Source organism: Anguilla anguilla, chromosome 15 (assembly GCF_013347855.1).
Source record: "Anguilla anguilla isolate fAngAng1 chromosome 15, fAngAng1.pri, whole genome shotgun sequence".
Lineage (NCBI taxonomy): Eukaryota > Metazoa > Chordata > Actinopteri > Anguilliformes > Anguillidae > Anguilla > Anguilla anguilla.
Window position 1 is genome coordinate 4727031 of NC_049215.1, and position 6766 is coordinate 4733796.

General features: G+C 44.4%; 1 long non-coding RNA gene across 2 annotated transcripts in view; it reads right to left on the reverse strand.

Annotated features, from left to right (window-relative positions):
- Positions 1 to 2890, reverse strand: part of LOC118213654 — a 68713-nt gene extending 65823 nt beyond the window's left edge. Inside the window, exons 1-2 of one of the 2 annotated variants that reach the window (XR_004762480.1) lie at positions 2863 to 2890; positions 1590 to 1726 (exon numbers count right to left, since the gene is read on the reverse strand). This is a non-coding gene — a long non-coding RNA (uncharacterized LOC118213654). Of the gene's footprint in view, positions 1 to 1589; positions 1727 to 2633; positions 2833 to 2862 lie in introns of those variants that run through there. The other variant, XR_004762479.1, reaches the window with a different exon arrangement.
- Between the last annotated feature and the right edge of the window lie 3876 nt (positions 2891 to 6766).

Sequence of the window (6766 nt, forward strand, 5' to 3'; positions counted from 1 at the left end):
CACTTACGAGAGGTTCACGTGGCAGTCGCCGGGCGGTTTCCGTGGAAACGTGCCCGCGGTTCGGCGCTAAAGCGGGTCATCTCAGGCGGACGCCGGAGGATGTTCAGGTGCGCTGTTATCGCCTGTCTAAGGGAATGCCATCAACTCTGTTTTACAGATGGGCAGACACTACTGCTACACCCTGCCTCTACACTAGCTGTCATGGTATGAATGCACAGGCTAAAAACAGACTGATCCATTTATTATGAAGCATTAGCAATGGCATAGCTCTACAGATTTTTTCAAAGGCAGTTTGTACTTCTAATATTAATTGCATTGGAGGAGGAGCAGGCCTTTTAGTGAGCCCATAGTAAACACCCATCGCTTTCATGTGTTTATCGTAGATTATTCTCAACTTCTTAATTATCTACATGGCTAAATAAATGATATTTTGTTCATAAAACGAATCTGTTATCAAGACGGCACCTGCTGAAATGCTGAAGGTGTGAACATTTCTGTCCACCACATTTATTATGAGTGATATGGGAGCATTTTCATTTTTTTTAAAAGTAATCATTCCTTTCACACTGTACTGAGGATATGACAGATATGACATATGAATGACTCCAGCCATAATCCACCCTCTTTCCAGCCCGAAAAACAGCTCACTGGTTACAGACGAACAGGGTAATAAACAATCTCCATCTTGTCTGTAATTTGTTGGACCAAAATACATTAAGAATCCTTTTCATCTTTTCTGTTACCTGTGTGGACAACCTTTACGGCATTTTCGATATAAAATTACGGCTGAATAAATTGCATATGCATTTATCTTCAAAATCTCCTACTGTGACAGCCATTCTTGGCTTTTGGTTCTTCCGGGAAGAATCGCATTACGACATTAAATTAGTTCTGCGCTTCACTGAGAAATTGATTGTTCGAGAAAATGAAAATGGCTTTGATATAAATTACGAGTATGGATTTTGTGGAATCTGTTATTTTATCTATCAGAGTGCCAATGGCAGTAAAGGCATTTGGAATGTAATTTGTCTGTGGAATACAGAAGGATCACTTAAGAGTAAGAAAAATAGACTGATGTGCAGACAGCCTTAACCAGCATTTTAGCTCTTTACGGTTAGCAGTTGTAACCACGGAGAGGATATTGTTTAAATGTGGCCAACTGAATAACTCTTCTGATGCTGTCAAAAGCTGCGGAATTACCATGGAAACCTGGTCATAAGGAGACGGGCCACACCTGAAGCAGGAAAATATGCATAAATAATGTTCATGTTGTGGAGAAAAACTCCCATAAGCCAACAATATCCTGGCCTGTCCGCAAAACTGGTTGCCATCAGAGGAAAGAACCACTTTGCATTTCGACCGAAACGTATCAACTGTGTCTCCTCCAAAAATAAAGCTTCACTTAAATACCTCCTTGCACTAACTGAGATGGGTTTCCTTCCTGCCACTACCACACAGGCCAGTTTAACCGAGTGACCAAGGTGTTTATTTCCCTCTAAATCAAATGGCTTTTTCAAAGGCACCACTGGCCTTGTCATGGTTTCCCTGCCCAGCTTCAGAAATTCTGACAGAATATTACACCAGCTTACCCCCAAATCCTTCTTGTCCTTAATGATTCACTCTGCCACCATCTTTAAAGCAGCTGATGATTTCACTCGCTTTGGTGCACCTGGACAGGAAGTTCTTGGCACTGCAGCTCAAAGCAATACGAAGCAGAGAGACCCAGCTGTATCAAAGAGAGCCCCAGAATTATATATGCACGCTATCCAAAAGTTTCCAGAGAAAATTACAGGCATCACCACGTGATTACTGAAAATATCCAAGGTCCTCCCATTTAGCTACACATCAAAAGAGAATCTTTAGTGAGATTAAATCTTTCGTGTTAAAAATGCTGTATCCATTAATTTCAGGTATAAGCTGCTCATTTCAGCAAAGTTGAAGGAACAAAGGAAGATTATCAAAAGGTGTGTTGCATGTATGGACAGCACAGAAACATCAAGATACTCTGATATTGTGTACGGTTTTAGTCTTGGATCATAGCTAGAGAATACTTAAGGACCTTGTGGACAGAGTAGTCAAAATAGTTATTGACTACTTAAGGACAGATTGATAAGAGTGTTAATTATAGCTATACAATATTTAAGGACATTATAGATAGTGCTTATTATAGCCATAAGATACTTAAAGGCATTGGAGGCAGCAGTGTAGGAAGGAACTGGTCTTGAAAGCTAAAGTTTGCAGGTTCGATTCATGGGTAGGACACTGCCTTTGTGTCCTTGAGCAAGTTCTTAAGTGTATATCCAAATGGATGCTATGTAAAACGTTGTTAAAGTCGCTCTGGATTAGAGCCTCAGCTAAATGCCTGTAATGTTATGTAATGCATTATGGATAGGCCTAAAGTCCTTGGATCTCAGCAGTAGCAGACAGCCTGCGTTTAGCCCGATTTTCTGACGCAAGAACAGCGGTCAAGCAGCATAAGCACTTGCATTAAGACAGGTTTCGGAAAACTTTCCCAATCATTTAAAAGGGCCGGCGTTAGCGAGCAAAAATGAAATATAGGAATCCTACTAGATAGCTCGTTACGTAGCAATTTACCAAACAATCCAGACGACTTAGACAGCTAAGCACCTTACCAGCAACTTGCCTGATTAGTCAGCAAAACGGAGTGGCTAATTAAGTAAGCAGCACGCTTAATAGCTAGCTATGATACAACGTAGGATACATAACCAGCTTGCTAGAAACTCGGCAGTCAAGTGTGTTAAATGGTTAGCACAGAATGATAAACTGGCTCTAGCTACAGAAAGCAGTGTGCTAGCAATTTAACGCAAACTACTTAGCACATTACGCATCGCACCGACGCACCCTAGTCCGCTTGAGAAAGGACTCCGGAGAGCTTCCAGGTGAACCCCGAGGGCGGAGGGAAACCCATTTAACGCTGTTTTGTAACGCTTATTTCCAGTTGAAGACAATCTATAAGCTTATGGTAATGGCTTATTCTATCATTAATATTGGACTAAAAAATAAATAATATTTATAAGAAATATTGTCTTGATAGGCTATATTATTTAATAGCCTATTGTATCGTTTGTGTAGCCAAAAATATTCTACTGTATTTACTCTAATTGTATGTTATTAGTTAATCTGTAAGGATTAGTGTAGAACTGCCGGGAGACATTTTTGTCTGTTCATTTTTCAGACTGTAGTAAGCACCTGGCTTAATTTGGCCTACCCACTCGTCTTCCTCAGAGTGTAGTTCCGAACGGGTCATGAATTGTCGTCGCATCATATAAAAGCCTTCTGTGCTTTTATCTGCGCCTAATGGCAGCGCGAGCGCGTCTGCTTTGGAATGTAGGCTACCCTAGGTGTAGGCCTAATTGCACACTTTTGCCACCTGGTGTCTTGACAATCTTTCCCTTTTCTCTTATTTTTAGAGCCACTTTTAACATATCTTTAATTTAAACCTAATCCCCTATGCTTATAGCTCTTATATTGAATGAAGCCAGTTTTTCCTCATGTTAGTCTTCCACTGTGGTTATGTTTGAACAGTGACACCTGCATCTTGCTGTTTTATTGTAAACAATGTACTCTTTTTTTTTTTTAAGAAAGCACTGAGCTGTGTTTGGTTTGGAGCTGTGTCAGAATGAAACAGACTAATGAAAAAAATAAAATAAAGCAATGTATCCCACCTCAGCAATCAGTGATAAAGCGCCAGATTGGTCATGTAGCCAGCGAACTAGCCAGTTAATTTGCGAGCAGCTTGCTTGGCTACTTAAAGCACGTCCCAGTTGACAGAAAGACTCGATCCACATTAACAGCGAGAACGGACACAAACATAAACAAAAGACAGATGCACCAGACATCATGGCTGCCCTGTTTAGCGTCACCAGAGTACTCAGGCCATCTGACAGCCAAGTACCCTCTGCAGCTCTGAGCTGTGTGGCTACTGGCAGGATAGGCCTGCTTCGAATACAGATCATCAGTGACATCTGCCCTAACCCCCCCACCTTTACACACACACACACACACACACCAAGACCACTGCAGTCAACCTGTGTTTGATTTAGGATAGCTGGGTCCTTGAAAGATTAAAAAGTTTGGCTGCTATGGACCCTCACCCTGAGCCAGCCCAGGCTTTGGTTGATCCACTAACACACTTCTTTCCTCAGACATGCAAAGTGGTTACACAATAAATAAATAAAAACATCTGGCTGAGGAAGAAAATGTAGCGTTCTGGTATGTGGTCAACAAAGCTAAAAAGCATTATACCTGGAACTAGGAATGTTGATCGGATCTAAGTCTGCTAATTGAATGTATTTTGCACATCTGACCCCCCCCTCTGAAGGCACATCTGAGGATGTGCAATCTGCCCGTCCGCAACACCGGCCAAGCCAACGCTCGGTACATGCCTCCATCTGGTGGGGTCTCCATTCTCCCCACAGGCTTCGATGGGACGGCGACTCCAGCCCATCACCATTAAAAACCTCATCTAGCAGCTGTAGAGGGAGGCTTGTGCTGGCTTGTCCAGGGTTGTGGGAAATGGGGGCCACCGCTTCAGTGTGTGTACTGTGTCCGTATCGGTCTTTAGTCTTTATTCTGCCAACATCGCCGTGCTTATGGGTAAACCTGATTAATATTTAAATATGGCGTCTGGCGCTGTCTGGCCTTATTGTTGTTCTAAAGGTAGGAGGACAGATTGAGAGCGCTCTATTGGTTATGGGTGATTTGTTACAAGCGCAACCGTGTCAACACTGGAGTAGCAAGGTGTAACATTGTAGCTGCAGTAACAAACACTTCCATTAAGCGTTGGGTTATTTAGAGGAATTTAAATGGGGCCAGCTTGCAGTAGCTTTAATGCAGGTGTGAATAATATCTTTTCACAAAAGCTCATTCTTTCCCTCTGATTTTTTAAGATTTTTTGGCAGAGCCTGCACTAGCATTACTGCCATTTCAACCTACCTATAAACCTACCTAAAATCCCACCTATGGCAGGGCTTGGGGCAATCTGGGACACGCCTACTGGTTAAGTGAGAACATACACCTGGGCTGAGAAAGAGAGAGAGAGACATTACATGTACAGAACATTTTTCGCTTATAGATCTCGAAAACAAGGCACAATAGTCCTTACTCCTGGGCCCTGAACCATCCATCCATCCATCCATTTTCCCACCGCTTGGTCCAAATCAGGGTTGCGGTGGCAACAGGGCAAGCAGAGCAGCCCAGATGTCTCTCTCCCCATCTACTTCCTCCAATCATCCCAGGGTATTCCACAGTGATCCCAGATCCAGCACTGCCTAGATCCAGCACAACCCAGATCAGCACAGCCCGGATCCAGCACAGCCCAGAGGCTGCACAACTCAGATCCAGCACCAACCCAGATCAGCACAGCCCGGATCCAGCACAGCCCAGATCAGCACAGCCCAGATCCAGCACAACCCAGATCAGCACAGCCCGGATCCAGCACAGCCCGGATCCAGCACAGCCCGGATCCAGCACAGCCCAGATCAGCACAGCCCAGGTCCAGCACAACCCAGATCAGCACAGCCCGGATCCAGCACAGCCCGGATCCAGCACAGCGTGAGGTATCCAGGCGCCCATGAGCCACGTGTCGGACGTCCTCTCGCCGCGAATCACTGGGGCTGCACGGCGGGGGCGGGCTGTGGAGGTGAGGAGGAGAGGAGCAGCTTTCGGCTGCTCCGCGTGAGTAATCTCAGGACTGAGGATCCACATCCATCATCCCCCAGGCAGGCCGGCCGGCCGGCCTCAAGCCATCGCACAGCCCAGGTCCCTACCGGCGCTTCTGCACACAGATGGCGCCGACGGCCTCGGCCGTAAAGAGCTGAGCTCTGCGCTTTCACGCCACTCCCCACTCCTTTCCTTTCCTCCCTCCCCCTCCCCCTCCCTCCCTCCATCTCTCCTCCCTGCTCTTCTGGACGCAGGACGCCAGCGGGAGGAACCGTGTGTGAAAGGCGGTGTGAGTTATCTGGCGAGCGTGCGTGGGGCACTGGCCTTGTAATAACCGTCAGCGGAGTGTCAGTAGGGGCTGTGAATTGTGTCCCTGCTGCTAATGTTTTTTTCTGAAAGGCCTTTCCGTTGCTCTGGGCCTTCGGTTCTATCGCTCGGCGCTGCCATGGCAACATCTACTGTACTCCGCTGTGTATGGAGCGCCGCGGAGAAGCCACACTGTGAAATGAGCGATTTCGCTATATTGCCGAACGGATATCCGAGCACAGCATAATTATGACTTAATAAAAGTGTTGTTTTGATTGCAGCAAAGAACAGCAGCAACAACAGCACATCTGCTCTGGTATTACAGATTAAATTTATGTATGTTATATACTGTAACTCCGCATAAAACTGCCTTTTAAAACATTTTTTTGTGTTCATATAATCTTATCCACTAATCATAAATTTTAGCTTCCATCTTCATGCAAATGAAGGTGAGTGAAATAAATATGTACAATATTGTAATATGATGCAATACTTAGGACATTAACATTTGGTAACAGCTGGGACCAAAGAAAAGCTGCAACTCCACTGCAGTTCTCCCACTTAATTGTTTCTTCTTTCCTCAGCAGATTTGTTCTGTTATGATGGAGGAACGTGCACATTGCAAACATCTGTTCACTGCATGATGGACATAGCACACCTTAACTTTAATGTTATATACATTGTCTAATTTTTTTTTTTTTGATTTAGCATAGTCCAACATGTATTTTAGTGTTTCCTGATTGTAAGGTATTTATAAGTTCTATGCAATTTATGTATG